Raw genomic sequence first — 13,208 nt, forward strand, 5'->3', positions numbered from 1 at the left:
TGAAGAGCTTTTTGTTTCTTCAACTTGGCTTCCATATCAGTGTTCCCCTTCTTTGATGGTTCCCCTCACCACGCAGCTGCCTCATTCATAAGAGAAATCTAGATTAATAAAACACCACTCAGAACGATCCTTTTATTCTTTACGGTTTCTTTCCATAGCCCTTAAAGATGTCTTAAACATCTCCTGAGTTTTTTGGTTTGATCTTTTATACTAGTTTGCTCATACTGGTCTCCTCTCTTTTATCTAAGTTTTTAAAATTATTGTGTGTGTGCATGCATGAATGTGTGTGTGTGTGTGCATGTGGTGCACACGCATGTCACTACATACACATAGAGGTCGGAGGGCAGTCTGTAGAGTTAATTCTTTGTCTCCACCATGTGGATTCTGGGGAGAGAATGCAGGTCATTAGGCTTGATGGAAAGTGTTTACTCATTGAGCTATCTCCTCAGCTTTTTGTTGTCATTGTTTTATTTATTGGCTTAGATTTGTACTCTCCCTCCACCCCTAACTCTTCCCACATCCTACTCACCCAACTTCTCTCTCTCTGGAAACAACAACAAAAACTAAGAAACTAAACATCACACACAAAAAAATGAAAAACAAACACACAAAACAGTAACAACAACAATAACAACAGTACACAAAAAATATTGAGTCTGTTTTTGTGTTGGCCAATTCTGAACACAAAGTCTCCCTGGATTAAGGCTAAAATATTCAGTGGTACCCCATCGGAGAAAACAAGTTTCCCCTTTCCTAGCAGGTATCAATGGCAAACAGTATCTTGTGTAGCATGGGACCTTGTGCCCTGCGCCACTCCTCTGAGCTGCTGATGGGATTTTGTCTTCACTATCTCCTTTTAAGAAAATCTTGGGGTTTTGGTTTATGGAGACATGTGTAGCCCTGGGTGTCCTGGAACTCACGGTGTAGACCAAGCTTCTCTAGAACTCAGAGACCTCACTGGAATCCTCCTCCCAGAGTGCTGGGATTAAAGGCTGTTGCCACCACTATAGCCTTTTTAGAAAAGTCAAAATGAATTAAAGTTCACAAATCTATTTCAACTGTCATTGATTTTTAACTTGTAGCAATCTGAAAAAAAAACCGAACTAAAAATATCAATATTGACAATAAGCACAAAAATAATTAAAGAATTAAACTTTCCTCGGATCGTGATGATTTTCAAGGTAATAATGTTCCCCATAAAAGCTTTAAAACCCCCATTTATAGAAATGAGAGAAATCATACCGTAGCTCACATTTCACGAGAGAATTCAATCATGCTAAATTATTCCCCGTGCAAGTAATGACATTCAGTTCTAATTCTGACCAAAGCAGTTCAAACGTCATAACGTGAGTTTGGATTGGGTTGTGTGAAGGAGAACCATACAGGTTTCCCACGGGTTTGATTTTTCTCCATTTATCTGGAAGAATCAATTTCATTTGTTCTCAACCATATCAACGGCTTTTCGGGGAAAAGCAAGCAGATGAAAAGACAGGCCTTGAGGGTGGTTCCCACGTAGAAGCCTATCCCAGCCCACCAGCCGCTTGGTTAGGAACTACCCCCCCCCCCCAGTCACTTGGTTAGGAACTACCCACTCAGGCAGGAAGGAGAGGTGCCTTGAAAAAGTCAGATAGGTCTTGAGTTAAGAGGTTCTTAGACAAGAGACAGTATTGTAGCAGGAACTGTGGGGGGTCGGGGGACTCTCTGTAAATGCCAGGGCTCCAAGCCACAAAAGCATCTCCTGCAGGAGAACCTAACTGAGAACTCCTGAGAGACCAAGGATTGCTGGTGCGGACAATGCCAGCCAATCAGGAACTGCCGTTTAGAAGAGATGCTTTCTTGGGACCAATGGGGCTTCAGTGGAGGGTATTAAAAGAGTTTGCAGTAGCGTTCAGATGAGCTTGCTGCTGCATTTCTCACCTGCCCCTGGTGTCTGTGTCTTTGACTCCTGGCCACCTTACTTCCAACCCACAAGGGCAGGTAGGGTTGGGCAGCAAGTAGTTCAGGGCACAGGCAACAACGTATCACTTTTCTATCTACTTCATACATTTTAGAGTAGTATGCATTTTTTAATAGGAGGGTTTTCATCCTTTGCTTTCTTGGTAGCACATCTTTAATGATAGTTTGGTTAGGACGAAAAGGTCAGACTTGCTTTTCACAAATCCTTTCAAGTGAAAATGCAGGAATGGAATCGGGAAGCAATGGGGTCATAAGACTAATAATTGATGAAATCAGTAAAAAGCTTTGCACTGAGAAAACAAAAGCTCAGTTAACCACATACGGAGGCAGGACTGCAGCAGCCCAGGCTGGGCTGACTAATTCAGCAAGGCAGAGAGAGTAAACCTGTATCCCCTTTCCCTGGATCTTTGCCTGAGCTCTCTAGTATCAGGAATACTGAACCCATTTGAAAGCTTGTCAGGTGATGTTAAGAATAAACTCCACGTTTTTTATGCAGTAGCAGATGTCTCCCTATGAACCACTCAAAAACCATCAGACATGATGCAGGGAACATAAATCCTAGCGTTTCTAAGGAAAGCCTTCCTTAAAGGGGCCCTTCCCTTGGATTTGGGGAAGAACTTGTGAATCAAATAGACACACATGCAGAAACCCCTAGGGTTGATCTCCAGCTTCTAGGGTCTGTGATCCTCCATGGTTACTGCCACCACCTGGGTTCCTGTCCCCTTCTTTCTCTGGGTCGCTAAGGTCAGGCTCTTGCTGAAGTAGAGCATGGGAGGAAGAAGGTATGGTTGTTCCTGCTTCTGCTCTCCCTCATCTTGTTGTTCTGTCAGCAGATTGTGGTTCCGTCTAGGACAGCAGCTCCTGAGGACTCCACAGCTGTGCTTCTTAAAGAACTAGCCATTTTCTTGGTTGTCCCTTTAGGCCCATGGTAGTGACAGCTTCCTACTGGACACAGTACTGTGCACTCCAGTCTCTCTCATTACTTTCTTTCCAGCCTGTCCACTGCTGTGAAAATAGGCCCTGGTTTAAATTCATTGCAGCCTCCTTGTGAGTGGACTCTTCTTTCCCCACCATTCTGGCTGATATGGCAGACCCAAAGTTATCTCAAACCTGATAGAAACCACAATGAACTGAAATTTTGAGTCGCACCAACATGTGTCCAAATCGCAAGCCACTTATTATGTATAAAATACCAAGAGATTAGGCTATAGAAACTCCAGGTACAAAAGACTTGAGCAAATGAATCAGAACCAAGCAAGATTAATGGTATTAATCACGTATTTTCATAATCACCCCCACCACCTGCTGCTAATGACACATTCCAAACAGACTTCGGGAAATAAATCACGAGAACCGTGTGGAATGAAGAATTAGAATTTAAGTAGGCCAGAGAGGAGTTCAGAACCCAGCTTGTGTGGTACTTCCAGAGAGTGTACTTTTAAAAAAGAAAAACAAAAGACAAGTGTTGTTGCTTGTCTGTTAGAAAAGTCACTGCATATTAAGGTTCTGGATTCTGAGCTGGGCATAAAATGCTGATGTCATGACCACATATGGATTATCTATGGTCTGTGCCCAACTCTACGTGATCTACCACAAAATCACTGTTGACAGACGCTTTGAAGGTGAGCTATGAACCAGAGAAGGGAGGTACTGCCTTCATAGTTCCAGCACTTGGGACACTGAGCCAGGAAGATGGATGAGTTGGAGCTGACTGTTATCATCCCTTTTGGGTGTCTCAGGATCTACTCTCAAGGTGGTGGTGCGGTCAAGTGAGTAGGCTTCATCAGAACACTGAAAATACGGAGGCTGTATTTTACACTGTGAAATACTGTCTTAAAAACAAAAGAGTAAAAACAAATAAAGTATAACCCCCCTAAACCTAACCAACAAACAACAACAAAAACTTGGCAAAATAATTTCAGAAAATGTAAATAAGTTTCTATAGCTTTGTTCTTTAGTTTTGACATTTCAGTTTTGTCCTTTTTTTTTTTTAAAAAAAAATAGACAGTGGGATAGTATCCAAACTTATTATTTAACATATTTTTGAATTGGAATTAAATTGATAATATCAGGAGCGACAGAGTTGCCAAGATGCCGGGAGAAGCATGTGAAAAAGGACTGAATTTGTAAGAAGAAGAAGATGCAGCTTCAACTAGATGCTATTTCTGCACACGTTAGAAATTGCTACCCTTTTAAAAATTTATTATTATTATTTTTAACCATGTCCAATTTTCCTCCTTTTTTGGCGGGGGAGGGGGCAGGAATTATAGTTAAAAGATATTCAGAGAGAAAGATTATTAGCTAGTTCAGAACTTGAACAAACTTCAGAAGTCAGCGAGAGAAATGTTACCATAGGCCACTTTCTAATCCCCAGAGTGCTGAGCTGACAGCACTGCCCCCTAGTGGTCTCTTATGTTGTTGCAATGTGAGTAAAGGTTTAAACCTGTTTCCAACACAAAACAGTTATGTATTCTTACTTGACAGTGAATATTATCTTCCTGTGGAATAGTTAGACATATATAATATCTGTGTTGTGGGTAAGAAGAGTTTATATTCCTGTCCCCAGACTGAATCCATCTCTCTTCCAGGAGCCCCTATCAGGCCCGGCATGGGACAGAGACCATGGTCTCATTGTGAAGGTCTAAGCACCTTCTAAATCTTTCTGAGAACATAAAATAGGAAACACTTATCTACTAAAACAACCTTCACAAATTCATGGTGTGTCTTACTCAGGTTCAAGCGCAGAATTGCTTTTAAAATCTGTATTCCTTTGTCGTTTGTCAGTTTTCAGTGTTCTGATGATGTCTACTCACTCAGCCGCACACACACAAGCGTGAGAGTAGATCCTGAGACACTCGAAGGGGATGATGATAACAGTCAGCTCACAATTCCTTGCAGTGTGTTTGGCCTAAGCATGGTGAGCCTGGGATCCGGATGTCGCCTGTGATTTGAAGTCCGTTGCCATCCTCCTCTTAGCCTTGTTGCGCCATCTACTGGACAGGCAGGCACCGTGCTCTCATTTTACTGTTGTTTACAGATTGCTTCCAATTTAATTTTGCTTTATGATGATGTGAAGCTTTATGTGACTCTCAGTTAAAACTTACAAGTTGAATCTGGTGCTTATCTTTCTCTTATTTATTCTGGCTTCTTCCTCTGCCTGAAGGGACAGTTTTATTTTTAAATGCTGTGACATCTTTTTATTAACATATTAATATATTGCTATATAAACATTAATTTCTATCTGTATGTTTCATTCTCCCTCATTATATAAGCAATAGCGTATTTTAAAGACTCTTGTCTACCTAGAAAAGTGAGTATATATTATTGTTTCAGGCATACGTAGCATCCGCATGGTAACTTATCGTGGTAGGTTTGACTTTATATTAGACAACCTGAAAATTAAGTTTTTGAAAACAGGTGACTTCATGGGCAACAGTTTTAAATGCGTCACTGTTACTTGCTTCTGTACAGAGACAGGGTGGCTGCCCACACAGATCCATAGCACTGTATATACACCCGCTCCTGGCCTTTCACTATGTGAGAGATGTCACCACAGACAGCGGCTGAGATCTTTGGCTGTCTCTTCTCTTATTAGGAGACGTTTACAAACACAGTAGCCTCCCTTTATCTATGACTCATTTTCCTGTTGGTTCAGTTACCCATAGTCAAACATAGGTCAGAAACATTAAATGGAAATTTCCCAAAATACATTTCCTAAGTTTAAAATGAGGTATTATCTCTGAGCACTATAATTAAAATCAATGCTTTGTGTTGCCTGACTCCATCCAACTGGGGACATGAGTCATCCTTTACCATAGGTTATAGGTTATTCATGCTGCATACTCTACTTGCTTCGTGTCAACAGAAAAAGAAGGAGAGAGAGAAATAGTGTGAACCTACTGCTGCATTCTGGTTTATTATTCCTATTTATCTCTCACTGTGCTTAGGTTCGTGGACTCAATTTTATCATTGGTATGAGTATAGGAAGAAAGTGCAGTATGTCTAGACTTTGACGGTGCCCATGGATGTATCCATGGATGTATCCTCAGGGCTAAAGACCCCTCTCCTCCATAGCCTTTTTTCCCACATGCTTCCTGATGTCTCTCTTCTTCCTCCACATCTACCTAGCTTTTCTTTTTGTCTGTTTGCCCTCGAGCTGTTTTCCTGCTCTGTTTGGATTCTAGTTCCAGAACTTATTCCTTACCATGGAGGTTGGCTAGAGGAGGTGTGTGCTGAGAGTCCCTATTCAGTGTCTGTTATGCTCAGGCTACCCCAGATCACATGGTTCTCTAGGTCCACCCACACAATAGAGTCAGAGAGACCCACTGGTTTCAGGTGCTCCTCCCAGACTGACATTCCAAGCTTTGTGGTGACGGCTTTGATGGCTTTCATTTCTCTGTTTCTTGGTGGTAACAGGAGGCCCTCAGCTTTTTGTCTTCTGTAACACATTATGAGAACCATTCATGCTCTAATATAACTAACAATTTATGCCACCTGCAAGTATTTAAAGAACACACGTTTGGTTGAGAGAGATGCAGTTTAGGACTTCTGTATCATTGAGTTGGCTATGGGGCGTTGGTTTTGCTGTTCTGGTTGCTATACTTCCATGGAATGCTTTGGGAAAGTAAAAATTCTGGTCATATTGATACTATTTTTTAGATGAAGCTGCCAAACTTCAGCTAGAAAAGCCATAGTCTTTTTGTCATTAGCATCTGTGTGCCTGTTTCTCTCTAGCATGTTTTCCGAGGCACTTCAGATGCCTTTCCGTTGACAGCGGGTAATAGCCTATTAAACCATGAAAAATGTAACCTCAAAGTGTATTTTATACTTTTAACCTCCCAGACCGCTTGGCATCCTCATCCTTAAACTACACAGAGTATTTACTGTAGCCTATGGTTGGACAAAATCCTATCACAGAAAATCCACTTTATAATAAAATGCCCAGTATTCTGCATAATTTGGTGAATACTGACTATGGAAAGTAAAACCCAGATCATAGCATAGACATGCATTTGCAATACTACAAAGTTTAAAAATCATTAGCCAAATGGGAACCATTGATATTTTGTTAAACAATGTGGTCACACCAAGTCCACACATCTTAATACTTGGATTCATCACTGTAATAACCTCCCTGGTGTGGTCCACAGTTTGGTGTACTTTTATGTTTTTGCATCTGCTGGCCTCCTCCTCTCTTTCTGTTCTCTAGTCTTTAAGCAGATCTTTCCCACTATTTTGGCAATGTTTATGCTAGTTTGGGTATTTTACTGTCTCTTTGTCTTTCTCGGTTTTCTTCTTGGCCATGAGATGCAATGCTGTGTACCACCTTCCTATTCTGTTTCCTCACCACAAACTCCATTCCCTAGTGGGGAACAGCTTCTCATGAACTGAAAGCTCTAAAAACTGTGAGCCAAAAATAAATGTGTATATATTTAAAAATAAATTGCTTATAATGAGTATTAGTTACTGTGATGCTAGCTGACAGAACCCTCCTGGATGTTGCCACAGATGCTAGCAGTGATCACACATGTAATGTGTTCCTGCCCAACCTCCAGGTAAGTCCATCTCCTCCTCCTCCTCCTCCTCCTCCTCCTCCTCCTCCTCCTCCTCCTCCCCCTCCTCCCCCTCTTCTTTCTCTTCTTCCTCTCCTTCCTTCCCTTCTTCCTCTTTGTCTTCCTCTTCCTCCTCTTCTTCTTCCTTCTCCTACCCCCTCCTCTTCCTCTTCTTCCTCCTTCTCTTCTTCTTATTCACCATTAACAACTTATTAGCAGTAATACGTGCTAAGAAACATGGTCCCAATATATTAAATCAGTAGGAAAATGCACTGGGAGGCAGTGGTAGTGGGATAAAAGCTTCTTAAGTGGATGTAAGAGACCCTCAGGGTTGCTTTTGGTGGAAAAGACAGAACAACAAGACATGGCCCTGGGTCCAGCTCACCTTTGCATTCTTGGGTAGAGGGTGGGGACCTGACTGCTGAGATTGGGAGATGAAAGGACAGAAGGTGGAAACTTGCGAATCTAATTTTGTTTTGAGCTTATCATTTTCCGGTAGCTTCACATCTGAAACTGATTTATTTTTTTAAGGCTTTTACAGTTATCCTCTCTCACTATATGACACAGAAATGCAATTCTATGCAAAACTCAGCTTTAATTTTATAGTTAGGAATAAAAATATTGATGGGAAGGTCTTAAAGAGATAACACTTAGGGTAAAAGTACCTCCATCAAAGACAAACTAATAATCCAAATCATGGCAATTTAATAGGAGGAAAAATGTAGGAGAGAAGAAAGGCTAGGGAACAGGGTCTAGGTGGCAGGAAGGAAGTTCTCTAGGGAGGATAGGAAACGTACCTGCATGCTGGAAACAACTGTCAGTGCTGCCTGTTAACTTACCAATGCATTTGTCTTTATTTTGTGCACTGAAGCATTATCATTCTCTCTCTCTCTCTTCCTCCCTCTCTCCATCCCTTCCTCTCTCTCTCCTTTCCCCCCTTTCCCTCCCTCATTCTCTCATGTATATGCCAGGATCATGTTGCCCCAATTTCTATAATAAAAAGCTTCAAAGTTTTCAATAGTGGTTCAAAATAGAGCATTCAAGACAATTTCTGAGTCCACAGACACTCCAGTGTGCAGGGCATACTAGTAACATAAGACTATATCATAGACAATTCACATATTGGGATGTAGCAACTAAGTAGACTCTTCCTCTGTAAGTTTGTTACCACACTGACAGTAGAATAATATATAACTTTGTATTTATGAGCTTTCTTCATTCTATGTGTTTCAGATACTGTTTCTTCAATAACTGAAGAAGGAACATAAGAATCGAGGTCACCCAAACTCAGTTCTTTACTGTGATATTAATTTTTTAAGATATATTGTTAACATATTATTATATACTGTAATATAATTTTTCTTGTTCTGCCTCTTAAATATTTCACAGCACACAATGGCAAAGCACAAGCATTGAGACAGCGTGCCATCCCCCAAGACCTTCCTCTCCCCATCTTCCCTCCCCAATACTGAATGCAACTCACCTTTTTCTCATGAATGTCAATGTTATCTAGTCATTGTGCCAGTTAAGGTTAGCAAACAAAATAAATCAAAAGGAAAAGGGATCTTCAAGAGTCAGAAAAAGTATCAGAAGAAAGAGTAGTTCTTAATTTTTTAAAAAATTTCTGTCACACTATAAATAATAAGAGGAAGCTGTGAACACTTTTTGGCTTTCGTTCCAACACGAATAAATAAATCCACCAAGAAATTCTGCTGGGCATAATAACCAAGGCCTTGTACATGACAGACAAGTACTTCATCACTGAGGTACATCCCCAAACCTGAAGCACATTTTTAAAGTAATTCTGTCAGATCAGAGCCTGGAGAAATAGGAGTTTTTATTTTGTGGTGTGTGTATGTGTGTGTATATGTGCATGTGTATGTAGTGTGTGTGATGTGTGTGTCTGTACAGGTGTATGTGTGTGTACATGTGGTGTATGTGTGTATGTGTGTGTGGTGTGTGTATGTATGTATGTATGTATGTATGTATATATATATGTATGTACGTATGTACATATGTGTATCTGTGAGGTATGTGTGTGTTTGTGTGTGTATGTGATGTGTGTGTGTGGTATGTGCATGTTTGTGTGGTATGTGTGTATTTGTGGTGTGTATTTTTTGTTTGTGTGTTTGTGCACATGTATATGTATTTGTGTGTGTTTGTGTGTATATGTGGGGTATGTATTTATGTGTGTATGTGTGTATGTGGTGTTTGTGTGGTGTGTGTATATGTGTATATTTGTGGTATGTGTTTTTGTTTGTGTTTGTGCATGTGTGTATGTATGGTGTGTGTATTTGTGTGTGTATGTGTGGTGTGTATATGTGTGGTGTGTATTTATATGTGTACGTGTGTGTACATAGCATATGTGTGTATATGTGTGATGTGTGTGTAGTGTGTGGTGTGTACATTTGTGTGGCATCTGTGTGTGAAGTGCAGTGGGGGCTGGTAGTTAACTGTGAATTCTGGGAGTACAACTCATACCTTGCTACTTTTCTGTTTTAATGGCGGATGGCAGGGTCTAAAAGGCCCTGCTCTTCCCACAGGGTTTCCCCACCTGGACTTACTGCTCTTATCGTCTTTGTCATTCAACAGGAGCTCTCTGAAGCAGACACAGGGGCCTTCAGGTGACATTCAGCAAATCCCAGAGCAGATGTAACCTGTCAGAAGTACAGTTCATACTTTAGTCTGCTTGTCACATGCAAATACTACATGAAAGGTTAGCAACGTTTCCAGAACTGAGGCTGAGAGGCCCATGCCTCATCTCCGCACACTTCCCTTGTGCTCTTTGAACCATGTTTTATCCTGCGTTTTTACCACAGTCTGAAAGTAAACTCAGCTCCCTGCCAACTTTTCATCCTTTTAAATTTGCTTATTTTGTTTTGGTGAAACCCTAATTTTCTATTCAACTTCAGTTTTCCAGATTTCATATCATCTATTTAAGCATTTATTGAACAAATTTACTGGGCACCCTGGAGTTGGGGTAGTGATTTTCATCTAGTCCTTTGGAATATAAAAATCAGTGGGCTCTGTTTGTATTCTCTCTTCTTCCCACCCCACCTTCCAGGTGTGCAAGTATCTTAGTTTCTTTGTATCCATCTTAGTTTCTTTGTATCCATCTTAAGCAGTCTCTCTGGCAGGGAGCCTCCTCCTCATGCCAGGCCGTAGCAATCAAGAGCTCAGTGCTTTGCACTGAATTTCAGAACCTCAGTAGTCAGTTCCACACTACCTACCTTGCATTACTACTTCACAATCCTGGCTTGACATCAAGATCCATAAGTAATTTGGGGACAGTCTATTTGGATGTGTCACAGATGTTTAGGAACCTGCCTGTGGAACATTCTCATGGCTTTTGATGTGCAGCCAGGCTTCAAACATTTCCCTCTCTTGCTTTTTCCTAGCTATATGGATCCATGGCTGCTGTCAGTAGTCAAATATCATGCACTGTTGAGCCTTTGCCTCTACACAACCTGCTAGAATCTCAACCTGTAGGGAAGTCTTAAGGTCTCAGTGTGATCCCTAAGGTCTAATGGCATGCCTCATGCCCTTTAGCCTCTCCTGAGATCAGCTGACAGAGGGAACCACCCACCTTTAGTGCCCACTTTCCCCCATCTTTAGTCTCAGGATTAAGGGCGCCAACTCAGGGCCTCTGCAAAAGCACTTCATGCTCTGAATTGCTGAGCCACCTTTCTAGACCTATTTTATCGCTTTTAAAAATCCCCGTTCTTTACTATGAAGCAGGAGAATAAAAATATTTTCTCCAAATAAAAACTGTTGTTTATGTATCACTTGGCTATTGAGCCAGTCTGTGGTAACTTGTCTTAAGAATTTAGGTATGTCTAAGCGTGCCACAGCTACAGATTCATCCAATGGAGAATCCAAAAACTGCATGGGTGTGGTTTCTTTATTCTTGTCTTTAATAGAGAAACAATGCTGAATGGTAGCTCTTTACAGTCTTTATGTTATATTGGGCATCACAAGTCACCCAAGAGATGACATGAAGAATACAAGACAATGTCTTTAAGTTACATGTAAACAACACTACATGATAAAATAAAGGAATGACCACCAGCATGTCTTTATCAACACTCTCTCTTTCCTCTTCCCAGGGGAACACTGCTCCCACCCACTAGCATCAGGCTCACTTGATTCTTTGATGAGAACAGAGACTCAGGGTTTGTGCTGCCACTACTGCTGTGGATGTTTAGCTCAGGGGTCATGAAAGGAAGGACGGTTCCTAACTGCACATGTCTGGTATGTAGAATGAGTGCTCGCATGGGGGTTCCTACTTACACATGTCTGCTATGTAGAATGAGGGCTTATACGGGCATTCCTACCTACACATGTCTGGTGTGTACAAGGAATGCTTGCATGGATACTGTATGAATTACGTGGACCCCAGTCAACATTCACACAGGAGCTCATGTCAGATAAGTCAACTATTCTCTCCACTGTTGTAGGTTTGCTTTCCACTACTCTTTTGTGGGTCACATGACTTCTTTTCTGCTCTTGACAGGCTAAGAATTCAAACTGGGAAGGATTCAAACTAGGAAGGTATAATTTCCCTTGCTTGCTAGTCACATAAAGTGTTTTTTTAAAAAATGAAATCAGTCACTAACAAGCCCCATGGAATGGTTTCCTCTCAAACCATTAGGGGTTGCTATAGTAGCAACACAATTACCATGCCCAACTCCTGTGTAAAATATATACCAACTTGTCATCTACAAAAATCATACACCTATTTTTGTTTTTTAATTAAATTTAAACAAAAGTTCTTATCCTCATGAACGGTTCTAATTTAATTTTTGTTGTTGTGATAAAATATCCTGACAAAAAAGCAACTTAGGGGGAAAAGGGTTTATTCAGCTTCTAATTTCAGTTTATAGTCTATCATTGGGAGAAGGTCAAAGCGAGGATTCTAGCAGCTAGTCACATCATATCCACAGTAAAGAGCAGAGAGAAATAAATGCATGCAGTTCTAATGTCTTCTTCGCTTCCTCACAGCTAGTTTTCTCACTCTTTAGCTGTTTAGGATCCTCTGTGTAGGGAATGGTGCTGCCCACAGTGGGCTGAGTTTTCCTACATTTGTTCTAGATAAACTACTATAGTCTAATCTGATCTAGATTATAAAAGAGAAGAGGAAAGAGTATAAGAGACAGAGGGGATGGAGAACACCAGGACAACAAGGCTCTGTAAATCAACTGAGAAAAATCTCACATGAACTCACAGATACAGAAGCAGCAAGTATAGGGACAACTGGGTCTGCACCAGGGCTTCTGTATATAGATCACAGCTTTCAGTTCAGTGTCTTTGTGGGACTCCTGAGTGTGTGAATGAGGCGGGTCTCTGACTCTTATGCTTTCTCTGGGGTTCTCTTCCTCCAGTCAGTTTGCCGTGTCCAACTTTGATATGACGGGTTTTTGTTTTATCTTACTACATTTTATTTTGTTAAAGAAGAAAATAAATGCCAGCACAGCACTGACCAAGAAAATGTTTAGATGAAGCAAAGTGATGGTATTTTCATACAACCATGCACTAAAAGATTTTTCCAGAAGCAGGAAATAATATAGCAAGTTTAAATGGAAGGAAGTAGATAGAGACCTGACACAGGCGCGGAGATCCAGGAGACAAGACCGAGCAAGGGAAATCTTAAACCCACACACACACACACAGAGGCACACACACACACACAGAGGCACACAC

General features: G+C 41.0%; 1 protein-coding gene across 1 annotated transcript in view; it reads right to left on the reverse strand.

The window, feature by feature from the left end:
* Dlgap1 (DLG associated protein 1) overlaps nt 1-13,208 on the reverse strand; it is a 504,138-nt gene that overhangs the window by 390,278 nt on the left and 100,652 nt on the right. Inside the window, exon 2 of the mRNA XM_028762194.1 lies at nt 10,073-10,165. The gene's annotated coding sequence lies outside the window, so the exon portion shown is untranslated. The remainder of the gene's footprint in view (nt 1-10,072; nt 10,166-13,208) is intronic.

The sequence above is a fragment of the Grammomys surdaster genome, unplaced genomic scaffold (genome assembly GCF_004785775.1).
Source record: "Grammomys surdaster isolate TR1022 unplaced genomic scaffold, NIH_TR_1.0 132, whole genome shotgun sequence".
NCBI lineage: Eukaryota > Metazoa > Chordata > Mammalia > Rodentia > Muridae > Grammomys > Grammomys surdaster.